A 24564-nucleotide genomic window follows, 5' to 3' on the forward strand; every position below is an offset into this window, starting at 1 on the left:
GAGGGCGTCCACGGGAGAGGCCCTGGGTGCCTGCAGGGTGAGGACTTTCTCCTTTCTGGGGTGCAAGGAAATTAGGAGAGGGGGCAAAGCCAGGAGGACGATGCACAAATAACTCTCCTCTTCATCTCTGCCCTGCCCCCCAGCTTTTGCATCTCCAGATCTCTGAGGCAATAAGTGAACATTTTAGAAAAGAACTGCAGAGCTCCTTAATGTCCAATACGTCTTTGTTTTAGGAAAACGGGGCAGCTGAAGAACAGCAGCACCTCCCTCTCTGTAGGCCACCAGAAAGCCAGAATCATCTAGCTACACAACACCTCTGGTCCCAACAGTTTCTACTCCCAAGCAATTCCCTAGAGTCACACATTGTGGGAGAGAAGAGGAGAGACTGCCCGGTACCTGAACTGAACATTCCTAAAGACAAAGCTTATTCCTTGATTGTCCTTCTCCCTCTCCCCCCAGCAAAGTAACCAGATTTGATGTCTTGCCCAGAGTGAAATTTTAATAAATGATTATAAATATTTTCTGCCAAAATCAAGAAAATGATACACATTTATTGAGCACAGGCTCCCAGCTTGGCACTGTGTCAACAGTGGTGGTGGAGATAGGATGAAGTGTTGTAGGTGAGAAACACTGCATCTAAAGAGTTAAAGAATGTAACACAAATGACACACAACAAGAAAGCTAACCATTCAAGTCTTTATGAGAAAAACTTAGAGAGGTTAAGTGTATTCCCAAGGGCACATAGCTGGTAAGCGATGGAACAAGCATTCTAGCCCTAAGACTTCAAAGCATTTTGCCACCAAAGGCAGCAGCGAAGGAGCCCTGAGCCATTCATCAAACTCCAGGCTCCAGGGAGAAGGTTTTTGAAAAATTAGCATCAAAGCCTGGGCTAGGATCTGGGCCTGTAACTTTTGGCTCAAATTATTGTGAGGTTTGGAAATTATTTCCAAAAAGAAAGAAAAAGGCCAAAGATGTCTGAATAACAGGCAAAGTTTCACTTTTTCTTACTGAAGTCTCTTTCTCAAATCTTAACATGGCTAGCACGTTCTGACACTGTCATTACTTCTAGCCAAACTTTTAAAATGACATCTTTAACTCAACAGGACAACTGTCTCCAGAATCATGAACTAGGGATGTGGGAGTCTTCAGGCCTTGTTCCCATCTTTCAGGGAGTTGAAAGTTTTCTTTCTAAAAAATTATTTATTTATTTATTTTTGGCAGCATTGGGTCTTCACTGCCACACGTGGGCTTTCTCTAGTTGCAGTGCACGGGCTTCTCATTGCTGGGGTTTCTCTCTTTGCAGAGCACAGGCTCTATGTGTGCAGGCTCCAGGAGTTGTGGCACACGGGTTCAGTAGTTGTGGCGCACGGGCTTAGCTGCTCCGCAGCATGTGGGATCTTCCCAGACCAGGGCCCGAACCCGTGTCCTTTGCATTGGCAGGCAGATTCTTAACCACTGCGCCACCAAGGAAGCCCAGGGAGTTGAAAGTCTTCAATCAACTCTCCCTTTCTTGTTATCCAGTGCTTTATCTTTTTTTTTTTCTTTTTTTTTTTTACTGGTGATCCTAAGGCACCTACAATTTAAGTTTCGTAGGCACTCCTTGGTAGCAAAGGCCATTAAAACCAGAAGCACAAGTAATCAAAACTCAAGACTTAGTTTTATTAAGAAAAAGGCTCACTGAGATATTTGCACTTTGTCATACTGTGTCATCAGTTTGCCAACCCTGCCTACACCTCCTCCTCAGTAAAAGGGAAGTACAGGCATATCTCTGTTTTATCATGCTTTGCTTTGTTACATTTTTTACAAATTGAAGGTTTGTGACAATGCTGCATGTCAGATGATGGTTAGCATTTTTTATCACTAAAGTATTTTTAAATTAAGGTATGTGCGTTTTCCAGACATAATGCTATTGCATACTTAATAGGCCACAGCGTAGTGTGAATATAATTTTTATATGCACTGGTAAACCAAAAAATTCATGTGACTTGCTTTATTGCGGTGGTTTGGAATTGAACCCACACTATCTCTGAGGTCTGCCTGTAGATATGCAGACAGAAGCCGAGATAAAAGGCCATGTGCCCGGATAGCGGGTAAGGAGGACTGCCCCAGCCCCTGGGACCAGTCCCCATGGGGTCTGCTGCCCAGCCTGCCCTTGGGTTCCAGGAGATCCCATGTGTCCTTCCAACAAACCCAACTTGTGGTTTTAAGATCATTTTAATAGTCCTGAACAAAGACATCCCTGCTTGTTCCTTATCCATTTGTCATTGGACTCCTTTAAGAGATTCTATGAGTTACAGTTGACATCTTTGCCATGCCACTCTAGTTTTATGAGTTTACTTACCAGTTTGAAGTACAAGTTACTTGATTTTTGCTTTTATTTAATCAGGACATCTATTTGGCTTAATTCACAATGGAATATAACAGTAAGCCAGAGAGTAAATTGGGGATATTTGAGATAGGAAAAGATTATCTTGGGTTATAAATCTGAACTCTATCTCTAGTCGCAAATTGTGAAGGGGATTTCCAGATAGCTAAAAAAATGACTGGTTTCTTTTATTTATAAAACATCAGCACATTCCATCATCTTAACTCTTAAAAATCTGAGCTGGGAAAACCAGGCGGACTAATTCAACACTAATTTTACAGGTCAGGAAACTGAGTCTTAGAGAGGTTAAATGTCCCATTAAGCTGCTTGGCCCAGAGAAAGTTATTTTAGGCCAGAATCTCCACCCCTGGCCTTGACATCAGTGGGAAATGGATATTTCCACATCTCTTCTGTTGATAGGAATTTCCCTCATTGCCTTGGGCAGGGACCCCTATTTCTGATGTGTATCCTTAGGGACAGACAGGGCTCTCTTCACGGCAACAACTCATCCTGTACCTCATGGGATGTTGTGAAGTATTAATTAAGGTTTTTTTTTTTCCCCCTGCTCCTGAGTTTGCTTTATGGAGCAGAGATAATACTAGTGAGATCTTAAGTTCTCAGAGCTCCAGTTCAAAGAAAGTCCCATTCTGGCTATAGGACCACTCCTCTCACCTGCTACCACCCACCATCATCACCTGTGCAAGACAGGGGCCCATGGGGAGAAGAGATATAAGAGGGGACTGGAATCTGGAAGGAGGTTCCCTTTGATAAAATGCATCATTTTCAAAGAGAGGCTGCCCTCCGCATAGCACAGGGAGATCACCTCTGTGCTTTGTGACCACCTAGAGGGGTGGGATAGGGAGAGTGGGAAAGAGGGTGACGCAAGAGGGAAGAGATATGGGAACATATGTATATGTATAACTGATTCACTTTGTTGTAAAGGAAAAACTAACTCACTATTGTAAAACAGTTATACTCCAATAAAGATGTTTTAAAAAAATTAAATTAAATTAAAAAAAAAAAGAGAGGCTGCCCCTCTCTCAGGAAGAAGGCCACCCACCATCTCTCCCTCCAGCTAGGGAAGTGAGGCCCAAGATAACTGCCTAAACTCTGGTGGAAAGATTGCCATTTCGATCCCTAGAGATGAAAGTCTGCACTGCCTCTTGAGCTACAGACTCACTCCAGGGGTCTGAGCCCTGGGGAGAGAGCAGGAGCAGGCGGGGAGGCAAAGAGGGACAAGGGCATCACCCTCAAGCTCTCATTCCCCTAAAGGCACATAAAATGGAGCCCTCTTGCACCCAAAGTCTCCAAAGGGTAGATAAGAGTGGGCACCAGAGGGAGAACAGGGCTGCCAGGGACCACCATAGTGAAGGGCAGAGAGGTGCTTGCCCCACAGAAATGGGGGAGCTGCTTGGAGCTGAATAACTGCCCACTGAGGGTCACTGTGTCCAGCACGTGTCCAACCCACAGAGAAGGAGCCGGGATCCAGGGAAGGACCTTGCCTGAGCAGCCATAGTCGAAGAGGTCATCTTGTGGCCTCTTCCATCTCCATACTCGTCATGGAAGTGCCGCCCTCCCGATTACTCAGAGAAAACCCTTGGGGTCACCTTTGACTCTCCTCTTTTTCTCACACTCCACCACTTTTCCAGCAGAAAAATTTGGTTGGTTCTACCTTCAAAACACATCCACGCTCTGATCACCTTTCCTCACTTTTGCTTCTACCATCATCAAGCCACAGTCAAATCTCACCTGTCTTACTGCAATAGCTTTCTAACTGGTCTCTCTCTCTCTTTGCAATCAATTCTCATCAGAGTGGCCAGAAGATCCCTGTAAAACATCAAGAGTTGTCATTCCCACCGTAAAATTCTACCTCCATGAGAGCAAGGACTCAGTTTTGTTTGCTGCATCCCCAGAACATTACCTGGCACGGTGTTAATATTCAATATGTGAACGTTAGATATTGTCAGGTGTTATTAGGCATTATGACTGTTGGGTAATAAGTGAGGCATTATCATACTCCTCATTTGTAGAGAAGATGCCTGAAATGGCCCAGGATGAGAACTTGGGTCTTTTACCTCTTAATTCTGTGATCCCTCTGATACATTGTGCGAACTTGACTGCTGTGTTCGAGGCAGGAGCTCCAAGTGGGAATATTCAGACTCAGGTTTTCCCAGATCTCACAGGTCCCAGCTTTCATTGTTAGAGGCCGGAAACTGTACGTTTCTGTTTCTGTGGTTAGGCTACGGCTGCGTCTCCTGCACAGGATGTCAGTTAACCATGGCAGTACTCAGAAAGCAAACTGATGCAAGGTATTTCTTCTCAGGTTCGTCTTGGAGCAGTTCAATTACCAGTGATGAGGACGCCGAAGGAAGGAATAAACTGTTTTCAGCTGTTTGCAGGAGTTCTCATCTGAATCATAGGCTACCAGTCTGTTGGCATGAAATTCTGAAAATCAGAGATAAGGAAGAAATCCATTGTGAACTGAGGGCATTTAACATAGTTCAGTGGAGACTTTTGGTTCTACGAATTATTTGCTCTCTAGACTATTAAATATAATTACCTGAAAAATCACAAATGTGCACATGAAAAAAAAAGTTTGAGAAGTTTGGTTTAGATCCTCAATGTTTTGAGAGGTTTTTGGGTTTTTTGCTAAAACAGACATGTTTTTTTTGGCTTCATATTAGAAATTATTTTTCACTTAACTGGAAGTCAGATAAATAAGTATTTTGGTTATGTATTGCTGTATAACAAGCCACCCTTAGACTTAGTGGTCTAAAATAAGGATGTGTTTTCCTGATCCTGCATCAGGATCAGGTCCTAGCCTCTGCTTGCTTCCTTTGTGCCCATTCACCCAGTTGTATTCAGTTGGAGACTCAGCTGTGCTTACTTTTTTTCTATAAAGGGTCAGCTATTAAATATTTTAGGTTTCTATGGTCATATGATCTCTATCACAAATACTCATGTCTGTTATTATAACACAAAAGAAACAATAGACAATTTGTAAACAAGTAAGTGTGGCTATGTTCTAACAAAGCTTTATTTGTGACTCTAAAATTTGCATTTCCTATGATTTTCATGAGTCACAAAATATTCTTCTTCTATTGATATTTTCCAACCATTGGAATGGTTAAAACCATTCTTAGCTCATAGGCTATATAAGAAGAGCTGGGCTTGATTTGGTGCAAGGACTGTAGTTTGCCAACCCCTATTTACAAGGTCTGGGATGGTCTCACTCATATGCCTGGCAGTTGCTGGCTGTTGTCCGGGGTACCTTGGTTTCCCCCCACAAGGCCTCTTATCCTCGGCTTCAGTTCCTGGCGGTCTCAAGGCTGCATTCCAAGTAGGGGAAGACAGAAGCTACAAGGAATCCTGAGGCCTAGGCTCCAGACCTCAAACATCAACACCGTTATATTCTCTTAGTCAGAGTAAGTCACAAGTCCTGCTCACACTCAAGGGATGAGAGAATAGACTCCACCTCTTGTTGAGAGGAGCTGTAAAATATTGTGGCCATATTTTTCACCCTACCATAATGAGTAAATGTTATGGGTTAAATTGTCTCCCCAAAATTCAAATGTTGAAGTCTTAACTCCTAGTACCTCAGAATACAACCTCATTTGGAAATAGGGTTGTAGCAGATGTAAGTAGTTAAGATGAAGTCATATTGGAGTAGGGTAAATCACTGGAGTAGAGTGAGTGACCTTATTTGGAAATACGGTTGTAGCAGATATAATTAGTAAGATGAGGTCAGATTGGAATAGGGGATGGGCCCTAATCCAATATGAAATATCCTTTATCAAAAGGAAAAATTTAGAGACAGACATGCACATGGGGAGAACGCCATGTGAACATGAAGGCAGAGATCAGGGTGATGTGTCTACAAGCCAAGGAACACCAGATTGTCAGTATGTTAGTTTCCTAGGGCTACTATAACAAAGTACCACAAACTGGGTGGCTTGAAGAACAGAAATTTATTGTCTCATAGTTCTGCAGGCTAGAAGTCTGAGATCAAGGTTTTGGCAGGGTTGGTTTTTTTTCTGAGGGCTGTGAGGCAGAATCTGTTCCAGGCCTCTCTCTTTGACTTACAGATGGCTGCCTTCTCCCTGTGTCTTCACGTCTTCTTTCTTTTGTGTGTGTCTGTGTCCAAATTTTCCCTTCTTATAAAGATATCAGTCATATTGGATTAGGACCCACCCTAATGACCTCCTTTTAACTTGATTAAAGTTATAAAGACCCTAGCTCTAAATAAGGTCACATTCTGGGGTATTGAGGGTTACAATGTCAACATATGGACATAGGGGGAACGTAAATCATCCCATAACATCCAATAAACCAACAGAAGCTAGGTGAGAGACATGGAACAGTCTTCCTCAAGGCCTTCAGAAGGAACGAATCCTGCTGACACCTTGATCTCAGAATTCTACCTTCCAGAATTGTGAGAAAATAAATTTCTACTGTTTAAGCCACCCTGTTTGTGGTACTTTGTGATGGCAGGCCTAGAAAACTAATACAATAACGATAAGTAAAAGGCAATTTTTCAAGAGCTGAAGCTGCAACTAGAAATCAATGACAGGTTATAACACATTGAAGATCTGAAGTTCAGCACTCAGATGCTTCTATTCAAATCTGTTGACAGATAAAAATATTTCAGAAGTCACTTTGAGGGATTTTACATGTGTTAGTTACAAATACCAAGGGTTGGGAATCTTCACATATCACACTTTTTCAAAATAGAAATCCAGGCAATATTCTCGATCTTAATTTATATTCCTACACAAACATGAAAACATAAATTGAAGCAAACCAACAGTCAAAAATCAAAATATTTAGGGATAAAAAGGGGTATTTGATAGCAGCTAGTCTAACTTCACTTAATAGCTGAGAAAAATGAAGTCTAAAATAAATGTATGATTTATCTAAATCCAGGAAGTTAGTCAAAGTGTTAGGTCATTTCCTGGGACCCACTATGCAAGAACTGTGATTTTTAAATTCTTGACCAAGTGCTCTTTCTGCCAGAGAGCTAGATAGTCTCCTTCTTTTAAATTTAACTGAGAAATGTCATATTGCATAATTTCAGTTTAGGGTTTATATATTTTTTTACATATATATTCTCATCTTTGTCCCAAATGATAGGATTTATTATCTGTTTTATAGATGAAAAATGGGAGCTCAAGATCACTCAAGATAACCAATTTGGACTTTCCTGGTGGTCCAGTGCTAAGAATCTGCACTCCCCATGCAGGGGGCCCAGGTTCGATCCGTCTTCAGGGAATTAGATCCCACATGCCGCAACTAAGAGTACGCATGCCACAATGAAGATCCTGTTTGTCACAATGAAGGCCCAGCGCAGCCAAATAAATATTGAAAAAAAAAAAAAAAGATAACCAATTTAAGTGGACAGAACTTGAACTCAGGTCTTCAGATTCCAAACTCGATCCACTTTCTACTATACTTCAGATGCCTCCCTAATAATGAATGAAGACATCTCAGAATACAAAGCCAATTGGACCACAGAATCAAGGAAATTAGATCTCACCTGAATTTGTGAAACCAAAGCTTCACTGTAAAAGCTCTATGAGTCAACTTATTTTTTAAACCAATATTTACTTAAAAATATATTTTATATATTTATTCTATATTTTAAATATATATGTATGTATATACATTTATATACATATATATTTCTTAAATTCATGCCCTAAATTTGGTGAGAGGGATATGGATTCTCATTTTGTGGCATGAAAGATGAACTAGCGTGGAGCGTATCCCATAGTGGGTGGAGTTTTCAAACACTGTTAACCATTGTCATCATATTGCTGTATTTCCCATACTGTGAGATGTCACCAGTGTATTCACTCCTCAGTTGACCACAGCGCCCTGGTCCTTGAGCACCTGGGCTAAGAGGGAGCTATCAATATTTTCTCTTTTCTCATAACAGCATTACAGAGTTGGGTTTAGTGAAGAGTGTGGGCTTAGGAACCAGCAGACCTGACTTCAGACTCTGGCTCTGCCACTTGCTAGCTGGGTCGATATAGTCTAGTTACTTAATCTCTACAAGCCTCAGGGTCCCCATCTATAAAATGAGGACAACAACTAGAAGTACTAGCACTGTACTCAGAACATGGTTCTCCATTTTAATCATCAGTATTATTCATCTAAAGCATATTATTAATTGGAGAGCATAGCTAAGCATTAAAGCAATGGAGGACAGGGAACTGGATTGTGACAGCCACTGGTGTTCATTGCTTAATCACACTGTACATTGTCCAGAGCATTTTTATTTTGGAAATTGTTACAGTATTTTATCCCTGTTATCAATTAAGGGGTCAAGTTCCTCTTTCTGCTTTGGCTGCTAGAAAATCAGAACCAAATTAGTGACTTAACCCTAATGGCAGGGAAGGACTGGAAGGCCTGTGGATCTTTGACTCGACTTTTCTTTCTTCTTGATTATCATACTATTCAGTTTGTATTTTTTTTTCTTATCATAGTTTTCATTTTCCATTGTATCAAATGGCTTCTTATAATGACTTTAAGTCTTTTGTGGGATAAGGTCAGGCATGTAACTAGGTTACTGAAGAATTTTGACTTGTTGGAGTATAAACATGAAACATTTATTTATTTATTTATTATTTTTGCAGTACGCGGGCCTCTCACTGTTGTGGCCTCTCCCGTTGCAGAGCACAGGCTCCGGATGCTCAGGCTCAGCGGCCATGGCTCACAGGCCCAGCCGCTCTGCGGCATGTGGGATCTTCCCGGACTGGGGCATGAACCCGTGTCCCCTGCATCGGCAGGCAGACTCTCAACCACTGTGCCACCAGGGAAGCCCAACATGAAACATTTTGATTTCTTTCAATAGCTGTTCCCAAGTTCCAATTATACTCCATCGAATCATTCCTTAGGCTTTAACAGAAGTTAGGTATATTCCATAAACTTCCTGTCCCTTTCTGCTGTTACAATTTAGCCTGATACAGTATAAAACTTCAATATCTTACGTGGTTCAAAGCTCTATACCTTTCCTCTCCACTTGTCAGGGTGCTAAATATATACAGAGGGAACTATACTCAATATTTTGTAATACCCTATAAGGGAAAAGAATCTGAAAAAAGTAGATATATCTGTATGTATGACTGAATCACTTTGCTGTACACCTAAAACTAACACAACATTGTAAATCAACTATGCTTCAATAAATTAAAAAAAAAGAAAGAAAAATAAATATATACACAGAGAGATTTATTGTAAGAATTGGCTCAGGTGATTATGGAGGCTGACAAGTCCCAAGACCTGAAGTGGCAAGCTGGAGACCCAGGGCAGCTGATGGTATAAGTCCAGTCCAAGTCTGAGTCTGAAGGCAGGTGAAGACAGATGGATGTCCCAACTCAAAAACAGTCAGATGGAGATCAAATTCTCACTCACTCAGTCTTTTATTCTATTCAGGCCTTCAACGGGTTAGATGAGGGCAATCTGCTTTACTCAAGTCTATGGACTCAAATGTTAATCTCATCTAGAAGCACCTTCACAGACACACCCAGAATAATGTTTAACCAAATATCTGAGCACCCTGGGGCCCATCAAGTTGACACATAAAATTAACCATTGCAAGAGGAGAAGAGGAAGGAAGAAATGGAAAACTTGTCTTCACTTAACTAGTTAAGGTCCTCACCTGTTGCGTTGCTAATTATGCAGCTTATGCCAGTCAATGTCCATGCCGCCCATGTGATAGATGTGCAAGCAGCAGTTCTTCGGAGGATCCTGAAGACCCACTGTTCCTCCCCCTGCTGTGTAACTCCCTGACTAAAACATTTGGCTCCAGCTCCATGTCCTCTGCTCCTGGGCTCTCCTTCCATCTCAGCTCCCACTGAAGGTGGCATAGGCAACATCCTCTTGGTGGGTATCTGCACTGGATAGACATCCCTCTTAGGTGGAATGACAGCAAGATGGCTCAAGCCCAGCTGCCTGCAGTGCACTGTGTCCAGCTGTCCCATGGGCAGCTCAAGTTCATTGCCAGGCCCAGTGGTGGGCATGCAGCTCCAAGTGGTGGATCGTTTCTCTGCACCTTCCACATCTCTCCAATCCTCTTTGATGCAGAGACAGAGGAGCTGGTCTGCTGTGAATAACCAGCCGGGGGAAGGAGAGGCCAATCTCCTTTTCATGCTTCTTCAATCTCTATACTCAATTTTCTTGGCACCTGCCCTCCTTACCATGTAACATCTTTTTACAGGTATAAATTAATTAATAATATTTAATATTATTAATTTACTGGTGATTTCTGGATATTGGAAATGTCAGATAGGGAGATGTTCTGTATTTTCCTTCTCATAAATTCTAGCTCTGTTCCTGTTTTATTGAACTATTTCACTGTGTAATACATTGATTACCAGGCCTACCATATTTTCTTTGGTCTAGGTACATTTACTTTACCTTAGTTCATTCAATTCAGTTCCAGTTCAGTTAGAATCAACTCAATTCAAATTCTGAGAATTCTCAGAATTTCTGAAGCTGGCCTCCATTTCCTCTTCTGTAAAATTATGGGATTGCACAAAATAGATCAATGATGACATAATTGTGGCAAGTGTGCTGCCAATCCTCATTCTGGTGTCCATGCCGACACGACTAATCAATCATGACACTTTTTTCTTGCCAAGTCTTGATCCATCCTGAGACTATCTTTCAAAACAACACTTCAGACTAGTAATGCTCAATTGATTATAGTTGGCTCAGGAGAAGCCGCTCAAAGGACAAAAGTGAGATGAACCTTGGCCCAAGTCTTGGCTCTGTCAGTTCCCAGGTATGTGACCTTGAGGAATTCACTTAACCTCATTGAGTCTTAGTCTCTTTTTCTGTTAAAATGGGAACAACAACCTCTAAATCGCTAAATTCTAGAAAAGATCACCTGAGATAGTAGATATCAGGCTTTGCAAATGTATAGGGCTTAACAAAGCTAAGTAGTTCTTACTACAATGGTCTCCATAATCTTCCCATCTGGGACATTCATTCCCATTGTGGCTTGGAGCCAATTTTCTCCCTGTAGCTGAACTCCTGACGTCATGTTTAGCCCTGGGACAGGTATTTAAAAATACAGACTGTAAGGTCAGTAGACCTGGGTTTGAATCCCAGATCTCTTCCTTCTTAGCTTTGTGAACAAACTGCTTTAACTCCTCAGGCTCAGTTTCTTCATTGTAAAATAGGGAATATTAATCTTATCTGTATTAAAGGATTACTGTGAGATTTAAATGAGCTAATTAACCATTTATCCCATGATGTGGCATATGGTGAATGCTCAGTAAATGGTAATAAATAGGCTGGGTTGAGAGGAAGGTCCCATTACAGTTTAGAATTTGTCCTATAGGTGGGAAGTTTCACACCCTACATAGCCCTTCCACAAGGCTTAAAAAAACCTTTATAATCAACTTCATGAGTCATGAATTTAAGGGATAGGCTTCCCTGCCTTTTTGATTTGGACTCCTCTTTAAAAAAATAAATCACGAAAGGGAAATACAGAAAAATGAAGCTGTACCCTTGACATACCGCACTATAGCCTATCTCCCCTAACCTTCACTGCAGCTGTGTTCTGCAGCTGAAGTTAGTGCTGTCCATTTTGAAGTCTTTCTGCAGGTTCTGGAAGGATTCAGTAAAAGTGAAATCCTTAAAATGCCATAGACGAATGCTTGATTAAGCAAAGTCCTTTAACAAAAAAGTTATTTCCCCATAGGTTGGTTGAACGTTTTTCCATCAGCCTTTTGATCAAGGAGGACCTTGGAAAAATATTTCTCAGGTGGATTAAAGCTCAGGCAAACAAAATTATCCTTTATCCTTCACGCTAAAGAACAAGCAATTGCAGTGTTCTAGAATGTTCCTGGCATTAGCTACGGCAAGAAATGAGAGGAATTCTTGACATTTCATAACTCTGATGTGGCAATTTCTTTGAACATTCTTTTAAAAGGAGGGTGAATTAAAAAAAAAAAATCTTTCAATAGTTTCATTGTTGTACCTGAGCATTCCTTATCCGGTGGATTTACTCTAATTATCTGAATGATTCTAAGGAAGACAGTTTCCCCTCCAGTAAGGGCACAGCAAAGCGATCCTTACAGAGACATGAATGTAAATTGCTTTGGGATGGAAAATTGACTGAATTTTAACAAGTGGCTGCTGCCAACAGAGAGCCTCTGATGCCTTTTATAAACCAGGATCTGGCTACATCTCTCTGTCTCCTCTTGATCTCAGGAGTCTGGATGTGAGGTGGGCCAGTGTTTGCGATAGTCCTGAGTTTCCTGAGCACTGTGCCGGGTACAAGCACTGCTTGGCTACCATGATCTCAACCCTGACTGAAACTCATTACCGTATTTGGTCATCCTGAATGCTCACACCATCAATAGAAAATGCATAATAGCAGCAGGCGCAGCAGCACATCCAGAGCAAAAGGCAAAAGTAAGAAGAGGAGGGAGACAAAGAGAGGAAGAGAGAAGGGCAGACAGCCTATGACTGACAGAAATACACTGAGAGCGCCATGAAGAGACGCGCAGAGAAAAGAACTACATACTGGCAGACACCCAGGGAATGAAAAGCAGAGGCAGAGAGTAGGCCAGAGAGAGGGGGCAAAAGAGAAAAGAGAACGCAAGGAATGGAGAGGGAGAGATAGAAATAGGACCCAAATTAATATCTGCCTATCTACCTATAGGTATATACATGTATAGACATACACATATACAAATAAAAATACGTATGTGTGCACATGTGTTCAATCCATCTACACACCAAAAAACCTTGTTTGTCAATCACCTAGTAGGGTTTCCATTCTAGGAATTCCCACAGAGTTTGGAAGTATTTATTGTTTTTTTTGTGGTTTTTTTGCCATGTGGCACGTGGGATCTTAGTTCCCCAGCCAGGGGCCGAACCCTTGCCCCCTGCCATGGAAGCGCGGAGTCTTAACCACTGGACCTCTAGGGAAGTCCCGGAAGTATTTATTGGATTTGGATGTAGAACATAAGGTACCTGTGAGCTCAACTACATTAATTTTCCCTCAAGTGTTCCTAATTTATTCATTGCCTAATTTACACTTACCAGACAAAATATTATAGATTTGTACTTACTAGTTTTAGGTTTCCTTTAATATCAACTCAAATTGTGTCCCCCTCAAAAGACATCATTTAGAACCTAGGTGCCTAGTCCACAGACAACCTTCACCCTCATTAGCCTCTTGACCCCTTTCCTCCACTGGCCCAAGCCCCTCTGGAGAAGATGAGGTTTAAGAACTGAGCACTTTAGTTCCTTACTTGCTTCTCATCTGTGAGAAGCTCTAAGCTACATTCTCACTCTCTTGACTAAAACATGCTATATATGAGTTGAAGTAACTGGGTTTCTTTCTGTATTTATTTCCATTTCTGGCAGGAAGGGGTTCAATTTTCTGGCATAAATTCCCTTCCTGGATTCATGCCCACAGTCCTGCAAGAGTTTAGCTATCAATCCTTTAAAGTTTGATTGATTTGTCATTTTCTGATGCTGGAATGAGTTTGTTAGGGGAAATTTATGAACACATTACCCTAACTGGCAAGGGCCTTGAGTGCTTGAGGATTTCCTGAAGAGACACTCCAAGAACCTTCTGTGGCTTTTTGTTTTTCCTTAGGATGTGGTGTGATCTTCACGGTCTATTTGTTATAATGCTTCCCTGATGTAAAACACTGGTAAAGCGTAAATAAGCTCTCCCAGAAATATTTTGAATCTTTCCAATCTGGAAGTCTGAGCTTAAGCTCCCTGCTTTAAATACACTGCATACAAATTATCCACTGGAAGAGACAGCAAGTTCCTATCGAGCCCAAAAAGTACTTTTTACTCAAGTGTACCCGTTCTTAGCATGCCTGAGTACACAGATTTGGTCTTTAGAAATTCTGATGTTATGCTGTTGACTGCATAAAAATTATTGGTAGAAATTCTTGTTGGATGGTGTTTTTCATCCTTCTTTGTCTCATTTAGTGCCTTTTTGCTTTGAATTTACTTTGTCTGGTACTAATATTGCCCCTTCTGTGTATTTTGGTAGCATTTACATGGTATCCTTTGTCCATCCCTTTATTTTCATCCTCTCAATGTCATCCTGATATAAGGTGTCTCTTACAAAACATCAGATAGTTTGGTTCATATTGTTTTACCCCATATAAGAGCATCTGTCTTTCAAAAGAGGTATTTAACTCATTCATATTTATTGATTTGGACATATTCCTGCCATTTTATTTCACGTTTACACCTATTCATTTACTGACATGCTTAGCAAATATTTTCTCTGCTTTCTTGTTGTTTCTCAGATATGGAGTCTTTGTAAATTTGTAAATTGCATTTGCGTTGTGGTTGTAACCATAGTGATGTTGATGAATAATGAAAGTGCTGCTTTTGCTAGCATGCCTTGAAAAAAGAATACTTGTCCTGAAGTTAATGATGTCCGAACTTGGTGAATCTTCTTGAGAGTGATTGCCATCGGGGTCGTGTGTAGTTGTGACGGGATTTAACTACCATAAAAGCGCTTTGGACTTGGAGTCAGCCTAGGGTTTGAATTTGCCCCTTATTGTCAACACACACAAACACACACACACACACACACACAAACACACACAGAGTTGTTATGTGACTGTGGATATTTAATTAACCTCTGCACCCACTAATTTCCTCATCTGTAAAAATTCTGAGCTGATTGAGGGGATTAACTCAGGGAACAGCAGTAACATGGGAAAGCACTAGGCTTATTGCAGAGTCTTAACAATGTCTATATAAAAATAAAACTCCATCTCTCTTGGTTTGTGGTGCATTTCCTTTTCGAAGCTGGGGTCTGGTTGGTATGCAGGAAAAGGAGAAGGCATGTGAGCTATGTTATCTGCTTGTCATCACAAGGGGAGCCAAGTGGCAGGCCATGGATTGAAGCACATCCGAAGCACTGGGGTGGGCCTGGGAATTCCACAGTGAAGACTGTGAGATAAGGAAGTGCCAAGGGGGGAAGCTGCTGAATGGCTTGGGTTTCTGCTGACCAGGGCCAGGGTCTTATGGGATGAGAGATGAGGAGGGAATGTGGCTTCCAGAGCCACCAAATAAGGAAGAATGTCGTCTCTCTCCATCTCATCCAAGTGTAAATGTCAGCCACCAGAGCAACTCACCCCACACCATCTCAGGAACACCAAACATGGTTTTGAAAGGATCTAGGACAAGCTCTGAGCTACGTGGTACATTAGGAAATATTTCTTTTATTTTTCAATATGCTTTCTCACCTCTCAATTTTTTATTTTTCTTTTTCTTCTTTTGCAAAACATAATTTACCAAGAGACAGCTGTCCTTTGAAGGCAGGAGTTGCTTTGAACATCACAAAGCTCCTGTGATCCCAGCCCCCTCTCCTGCCCCACCTAGTGTGCTCTGCCCAGGTTGGCAGATCTGATCTGTCACTCACCCAAACTGCTTCCCCAGGGAGCCACTGGGCTGAGCCTCCAGAGGTCATTTCCTTGCCAAACATTCCTTTTCAGTGAGAGGACGTTTTCATCCCCTGGTAAACAATCCCAGTCCACACAAAGCAGAGAGGGGTGCCTGTCCCTCTTCACGCTCTCCACTCGGTCCTGAGCCCATTCCAACCCCAGAGGCGTCAGTCTGCTCTATAAATTCCTTTGTGAAACCTGAGCGCCTGGGCTCCGAAGGGGAGCAAAGATCTTGGAGGGGTTACAGTTTCCCTCCTCTCTAAAGATCTGCTTGTGTTGGCAGCAGAAGGGGATGTTCTTCCAAACAGGCTCTTCCCTTTCTTATGTGAATTCATTTCACAAAGCACTGCCAGTCTCCTTCTAAGTGGGAGAGGTAAGATCACCTCCTTTGCAGGTCTACACAGGAAAGAGATGACAGGCCTGGGGGGATTTTCTGAGTTAAGAGGGTCTGAACCTCTTTCTCCAACTGTCACTATTAGGAGGGACATGGCTCCACTTTGGGGAGGTGTAGGGGTGGAGGCTGGGTTCAGCCTGAGCTTCATGTGATTTTTTTTTAAGAAAGAGAAGAAAAGAAGGAAAGAAGGGAGGGAGGGAGGGAGGGAGGGAGGAAAGGAGGGAAGGAGGGAGGGAGGGAGGGAGGGAGGGAGGAAAGGAGGGAAGGAGACAGTAAAAGAAAGAGGATAGAAGAAAGAAGAGAAGGAGAAAGAGAAAAATAAAGAGGAGGATGGAGACATTTTTAGTGGCAGGACTTTCATTGAGCACCCTAGTCCCTCACCACCAACTCCTCCATTAACTTCCAGTTCATTTTCTGAATTCATATTGTATCATTTCTTAATACATATGTTTCCTTAACCCCAGAATTTAAAAACAAAGTAGTAAGCCATCAACTGGTAGAATTTTAGAAACCTCATCTTTGAAAAACAATGTACTGTTTTGGTGGCATTACAGGAGATAAAATGAAGAAAAGAAGTCAGCTGTGGCTCTCGTGTAAGACTTTCCATTTCCCCATTTGCCCGGGGTCTCCTGGAGCTTGTGGTCAGGAGGTTTTCCCCCCGAGTCCACGGGGTGGCTGAACCCGTGTGTGCCGACGGGTGCCTACGTCTTAATACTCTCATAAGAAACGTCTCCGTGTCGTTTCCAGTTGGATCGTGGCGAATGGTGAGAAATCAGGTCATGGGAAAGCCATTCTGGCTGAGTGACTCTTCTTTCCCCCAACCTTCTACCTAGCTGGCAGCTCCAGGCTAGTGCTGGAGCCTCCTGAGGGAGCTCAGAACCACGCTGACAGGCAGGGCGCTGCTGGGCAGACACGCCTGCTCCCTGGCCTCCAGCCAGCCCCCTGAGTCCAGGCTGGGGCCACCTTTTTTGTTTGTTTTTCATTAAACAACGTTTATTTATTTATTTATTTATTTATTTATTTATTTATTTATTTATTTATTTATTTATTTATTTTTTGCGGTACGCGGGCCTCTCACTGTCGTGGCCTCTCCCATTGCGGAGCACAGGCTCTAGACGTGCAGGCTCAGCGGCCATGGCTCACCGGCCCAGCCGCTCTGCGGCATGCGGGATCCTCCCGGACCGGGGCACGAACCCGTGTCCCCTGCATCGGCAGGCGGACTTGCAATCACTGCGCCACCAGGGAAGCCCCCAACAATGTTTATCGAGTGCCTACTATGTGCCAGGGGCTGCTCTAAGGACTTGTGGCACACCAGTGGGGGAAACAGGCAAACATACATTCCTTGCTTCATGGAGCTTATGTCCTAAGGTTCCTATTTTACTAAGATGTTTTATTTATTTATTTTAAAATTTTGAAAGGGACAGAAACATTGAAATAGTACAGTGAGCACCTGTATACTCTTCACCTAGATTCAACTGTTAATATTTTAAAGCTGTGCTCTTTCTTTTTCTTTCCACCTCTGTCTCTCAACACACAAACAGATACACACACAAACACACACACACACTCTTTTTGCTGAACCATTTGAAAGCAGGTATCATGACACCTCACCCTTAAATAATTCAGAATGTATTTCCCAAGAATAAGGACATTCTCCTATACTACCTCAAAATCATTATTACACACAAGAAAACTATCATTAAGTCAAATACAGTGTCTAAAATACAGCCCAAATTCAGATTTCTTTAATTGGCCCCAAAATGTATTTTATGGTTTTTGTTCTTTAAATTACAGGATCCAACCAAAGTTAACGCATCTTGTCTGATTGTTCTGTCCCTTTTGTTTCTTTTCCTCTAGAACAACTCCCCACTTCTTTTTTGTTTGGTGTTTCAAGTCATTGACATTTTGAGGAGCCTAAGCTAGTTGTCTTGTTGACTGTCCAACATTCTAGATTTGTCAGAATGTTGCCTCATGATTGGATTCAGGTTAAACATTTTTGGTAAGAATATTACATAAGTGATGCTACTTCTTATTGCAACACTTCAGGAAATGCATAATGTCAGGCTGTCCCTGACAGGACTTAGATAAACATTTGTTGAATGAAGGAATTATATATATGATGTATGTATTTATCCCCACAGTCTTAGTAAAGGTGGAGTGTTTAACAATCAAAATTCTGAGACCATGATAGGGATGGCTTATTTGTCTACTACAAGTTCAGGAATATATATGTACATATACATACATATTTGTGTAAATCTAAACCCTGGGATGGTATTCCCAATTCTGGATGGAAATTAGAATCAGCTTGAAAATTTTTTAAAATGCCGATATCTGGTCCCTAGCACTTCTTTTGAAAAATTTGGTCACTTGTGAAGGTGGTCCCTGCCAGATTTCTCCATTGTAAAGGTGCTTTTTGATCCTTCATATTTAATATGTAATCTCTGTGTGATCTTTTAGTACTATGAGAATATCCTGATGACCAATGACCTTTTATAAATGGTTTTAACATTCATTGATGATCTTTGCTTGAATCAGTTATTTCACTGGGGGTTGTAAAATTGTGAACTTTCTAATTGTATCCTCCTCTCCATAACAACTGGCTGGCATTCTTCTGTAAAGTAGAGTTTTCCCCTTTCCTTTGCTTTCTCTATTTATTTACTTGTTTATATATTTATATTATTTATTTATTATCACTATGGACTCAATAGATTATTTGTTTTATTCAGAAGTTACCATCATCATTCTTTTTGACATGACATATCCCAAATTTGGAGAGCAGGAGCCCTTACAGCCGTTACAGCTGCATCTTTGGGCAAGTTCCCCATAGTCCATGAGTACCTCCTTGCTTTCCAGCACAGTGTAGTCTAAGCTCATCTTGTACCTTCCCCATTCCAGACCTGGAATCAGCTATTTCTCCAAGGAATGGGAGCCTGTATATATTAAAGTGACCAAGGTATAAACCTCTGTATAGGAGGAGACAAAACATGAAATGATACAGTGTGGGCATTTAAATACTTTGAAGGGAATAGACCACTAAATATCAGCTAGCATGAAGAAAAATAACCAAGATACTTTTAAGCTGGAGATGGAGTACTGGCCTGGAAGTAGGGAGACCTCGATTTGGACCCTGACTCTTGTGTGTGATTTGGGATGAAGTACTTAATCTCTTCTGGTGTCACTTGCTCCACTGTGTTTAATTTGGGGACTGGGCTAGACAGTACTGAAACCCTTTCTATGCTCCAAAATTTGATGTCCTGAAGAGCTGAACAATACATAATTATAAGAAGGGTTTTGAGCCCATAGAGGGGATTGTTCCTGTAAGATTTCAAGGGTAGAAACTTCACCTTTTAGCTTTTTCTCCTCTTGATCTAACAAAACTCATGTAAATGTGCTCAATCAACGTTTTTGGTGGTGATGATCTTTCCTGAAGCTAGAATGAAACAAACAGACTGAACGGCCAATTTAGGTAAACCATAAAAAAAAAAAAAAAAAAACTATGTTAAAGTGAGAGTTGAAGCATTGGGATGTTTACAAAGGGAGGTTTTAATCTTTAAAGTAAGAGGGTCCTACCTGCCTAAACCTGGGCCTTCCTGATGGTCAGCAAATGGACTCAATGACTGCTCAGTGCTTTTCCTGGCCCTCGAGTTTTCTTCCCAAGGAATCCAAACTTAAGATGTTTTGCAGCATTTTCTCTTTTATTAGGGAACTCCAAACTACACCAAGAAAATTTTTTTTCCAACGCTCCTTAAAGTCAGAAACTGTATTTTAAAAATAATTCTCCTCTGCTTTAATAAATTGGCTAAAAAGCTTAAATGGACTTCCTTTCTATGTTTGCAGTGACAGAAGCACTTATCTCTCACCCCAAGTGGATGTCCTATGTAATTGAATGTGAAGTCATTCCAAAGTTGCATCAAAATCTTTTCAGAGTGTTACTATGACAATCAGACTTCTTTTTAAAAAACCACTTCAGTGCAAACTCTCCATCATCCCACTGTCCATTCAGTACAATTTCATTGCATGAAGTAAGTTTAGCTTTTCAGAAAGCTTAGGGGCAGGAGGGGGAATCATTATGCACTCACATTAGCTGCTTCTTCCACACACCCATTCTTCTCCGAGTGGTAACAGGCAGTCCACTCATCCTTATCAGCATCTCAGAATGTTGGTTGTTAAAGGCTCTGCCTTACTAAGACTGGGAATTAGTACAGGAGCCTAAAAGAGAACACACTGAGGAAATAAAGTCACTGACAGCTCTTCCTGCTTATTGATACCTTTCCTGCATGGACTCTGGCAAAAGCAAGAACCTGGGCAGAGAGTCTCAGAGGGGAAGGAGGAGGGAAGGAGCCTTATCAATATCTCTTAAGGCCTGGGAAACTTTGGAAAAGCATATTACCATTTCTTTCATTGGTTTGGGCCCCAGGCTGATCTTGACATTTCTATTCATGTTAACACAGGGTGTGAGATCTTTATGTTTATCAAGTGGGGCATGTCTTAAAAATGGTTGAAATACACCGGGCAAGTGAAGGCTTTACCGGCCATTTCCTGTTTTAGAGGTTTTGGAGAATCAACTTTGTGGTCTGCATGTGATGCTTCACATGTGAGTGTTATTTCTATCTTCTGATTCAGTGGTTTTGAGACCTCAATAAAATTTTAGGGGCCCAGAAATCATTTTGTTCAAAGCTCTCCTTTGGTAACTTGAGGAGTTGAAGGGATTTGCTCAACTAGTCCCAAGGCAGAGGCAGATTAAAAGCCAGGTTCCCTAATTCCTCATCCTATACCCTTCATCCTTTACAACTTCATATATATACAACTGCTGCCTTCCCTGACCCTCCTTGGCTTTGTGCCGGAAGAAGCATATTATATTGCCTGCAGTTTTCCTTAAATAGCTCAGTAAAACTGAAAACTCCACAAGGGCAGGAGAGTTTGTCTCTTGTGTGCATTGGTATATCTCAGCTCTAAAAAATGCCTGACACATAGTAGGGCCAAATAAATATTGATGAGTAAATGTTGTGTGTGTGTGTGTGTGTGTGTGTGTGTGTGTGTGTGTGTGTGTGTGTGTGTTTGTTTCCCATAGTTGTAGTAAAGGCAAAGCCTTTCACAATCAGAATTCTGAGACTGGGATAAGGATGGCTTGATTGCCTTCTACATCTTCAAGGATATACGTATGTATATTTATGTACATATTCATTTAAATCTATACCCTGGAGTGGTGTTCTCAATGCTGGTGGAAATTAGAATCAACTGGAGAGTTTTGCTTTTTTTTTTTCCAAGACAATACCTGGATATTAAAGCAAAGATTCAGATTTCATTCACCTGGGTTGAGGTCAGGGCATCAGCACCTTTTAAAAGCTTCACAGACGATTCTAAGATACACCCAGTCTTGGAACCACACCCTAGGAAAGGGCACTTCTCAGGTGCCATAACTGGGAGGTTACACTTGTTGTGGTTAGTTAGCATTTGAAAGATGCTAATAAGTTGCTCACACTCCAGAGTAGGTTACCCACTTTAACTATCTTTACCTCTAATTAGTATTAGCAGATTATCTGTTATTTAAGAAAGGAGGATTTAAGATATGTGGTTTGGCTAGAAAAGAATGTAAGACTCTTGCCGGGTGTCAACTAAATATTTAGCCTCACTATGTGTCAGGCACTTTGCTATGCCCTTTAGAGTCCTAGGCCTATATTCCGTAATAGGAATTGGTCATATCTTGTGTTGGGTCATACACGAAAGGTTCTGTCATCTGATTAGACTAGAAAGTTAGCTGAAATCTACTGCTAGAATGGTTTCATTTGCCTCAAGTAAATTTTTTATGCCAGGCACTGTCTTAAGATCTAAATGGCCAGGGGCTGCTTCATTGAGTTTACAGAACAGTCATGTGGCTGTGTGTACCTGTTGGCTGACATGAATCCATATGTGTGGCAGAATTTGGCTGGAGACATAATTTACAACAAGGCACCTGCTGCTGTAAGGTGTGGAGGAGAGACCTACAGCCTTCACCTACATCTACCAAAGGAGGCCGCCAATATCTGCAAAAAGGCAGCTTGTACTGGGTTGCTTACAGCAATGTGCATGCACTTTCTATACAGAGCCCTGGTTACAGGAGGACTTTGGTCTTGACTCTGTCCTTTGAGAGGAGATGAAGGCAGATGCCACAACCCTGCTCAAAATGTCCCCAGTACGTGTGGCTTTTCAAATGCAGGTGATTCCTTCCCTGGTTGGCAGGGGAGGGGAAACAACCTTGAATCTTGTTTGCTTCAGCCTTATGACCTCCCTTTGGTATTTCTGAGTGTGTAACTGAGCCTTGGCTTCCTTGTAGGGATACTTAGGTTCCCAGTTGCGCCAAGTCAGCTATTTCACTGAGCCAAGAGTGGTGAGTAGCAGCTGGGACTGGGAAGGCAATTTAGGAGGTATGGAAAATGAGCAATTACAGGTGCAACAGCAGAACAATGCGGCTTCCAAGTCAGAATCTGGCTACAGTCTTCCAAGTCCTTCCTTTTAGTATCAAGGTGGGTGCTCTAAGGGCAAGGAGTATTAATAACAATAACATTTTATGTGCTATAAAATAATTTGGATTGTAGCAAATAAAAGGACCATTTTGAAAAACAGCCTGAATGTCCATAAATAGGAGCATGGTTAAATAAGCAAGGGTATGTCCACACAGAGAAATCCGTATAGTTCTTGAAGATAATGAGACAGACTTATCTGTGCTGGTAGAAGATGATCTCTAAGACAAGGATCAAGTGAAACAAATCAAGTACCGAATCAACACTCAGCAAGATTGCAATTAAGCAACCTTCTCTCTGTGTTGTTTTAATTTTCAACAACATAGTTATATATTACTTACACAGTCAAGAAAATATAGTAAAAATAAAAAGTCTGAGTAGAAGTATAATATCCTAAAATTTGGAAAGACAAAATTGTCCTTGGAGCTGAGCTGTGGCCCACGAACCCTGGTGGTGTCTGGGCATGTCTCTCAAACTCTGGGGGACAGCAATAGGTGCTTTAGGCCCTGCTTCTCTGCCTCTCACTTTCCTCACCTGTAAACAGGGTTATAATTCTGGTCTCATTGAAATGCATAAATCCTGAGGGGAGGGGAAAGGCTCATCATGTAACTCTGGCCAAGCTCAGGACCATTCCCCTGCTCATTCTGGCCATAGATAGTTGACATCGGGTTGCTAAATCATTCTAGAACCAACTTGCAGGCCTGTTGTCTTAACTCATCTTGGTAAGGAAAGGTTATGCCTAGTTTGAGGTTATGATCAAGCCAAATATACAAATTTCAGAATTTATCCCACTAGGGGAACTTTTATGGGAGGAAATCTCCTGAAAAACTAGTGACAGAGAACTCTCCTCTAGTTGCAAAGTTTGGTTCTCAGTTTTGATGAATAAGAATGATTTGAAAATACAATTTTGTCTGATGTGTTGTTAGGGAGCTAAATGTATCTAGAATTTCTTTCTGAAGAGCAAAATCCTCTCATGTTTTATAATGACAAATGGGATCTACATGGGAAAGGGGAGTGGAGAGGCTGGCAGTGATTTTCCTTGTCTGAAGATACCCGAGGATCTGGCCAGCTGGCTCCTTCTCTAAGTTCTGCCCATTCCATCAACCCTTCCTCAAGCGTCATCCTCTCCAAAGTTTTAATACTTCTTGGACTCTCCTGCATACAACCAGTCAGGTTTGAGGGGATGATTGATTGACCAGAGGAAGGAATGGTTTGGTGAGCCATCCCACCCACTTTCACTTGCATTTTTTGAGGTGATCTGAACACAGAAGAGCCCTTTAATCAGTTTTGGTTGGGCGCTGAGTGGGTCTAGGTATGAACCACCATGGGAAATCTGGTCTGGCCTCAGTGATTTTCTGCTTCTGATGGATGGAATCCAAACTCTTCAACCTAGCATCCACCAACTAGCTGTGTGTCTGCAGCCAGTGACTTAACACATTTCTGTGCCTCAGCATCCTCTCTGCAGAATGAAAGCATTGGTCTTGTTTGAACATTGAGGGCACTAACAGCTCTGGGATTCTATATCCAAGACGCTTAAACAACACACAACCCTTCCCTCAAAGATATCTCCTAAGGCTCCCCTCAGTTTGGGTCAGGCCTGGAACAAATAGGCATAACACAAATGGTAGGAAAAGCTTAAATGGCCACTTCTTATTTAAAGAAACCAATGAAAATGGTTATAGCTGTCTCCACCTCAAAGAAAACACCAGGAAATCTCCTTTAAGTAAAACCTTTTAGGGTAGAACATTAGGAGACCAGAATAGATAACAGGAGTTATTGGGAGGGTCCCTCTTTGCCAGCACTTTGGTTTTTGGGGTGTGTGTGTCAATGTCTCATTCTGAAAGTTCCAGAAAAACCATC

At 41.7% G+C, this 24564-nt stretch overlaps 1 long non-coding RNA gene across 1 annotated transcript; it reads left to right on the top strand.

Moving 5' to 3' along the window:
• Nucleotides 1–15953: 15953 nt before the first annotated feature.
• Nucleotides 15954–20796, top strand: LOC136793526 (uncharacterized). The gene is made up of 4 exons (XR_010838882.1): nucleotides 15954–16180; nucleotides 16756–16965; nucleotides 18059–18200; nucleotides 20656–20796. It is a non-coding gene; the product is annotated as an uncharacterized lncRNA (long non-coding RNA).
• The last annotated feature ends 3768 nt before the right edge of the window (nucleotides 20797–24564 follow it).

The sequence above is a fragment of the Kogia breviceps genome, chromosome 2, assembly GCF_026419965.1.
Source record: "Kogia breviceps isolate mKogBre1 chromosome 2, mKogBre1 haplotype 1, whole genome shotgun sequence".
In the NCBI taxonomy this organism is placed as follows: Eukaryota; Metazoa; Chordata; class Mammalia; order Artiodactyla; family Physeteridae; genus Kogia; species Kogia breviceps.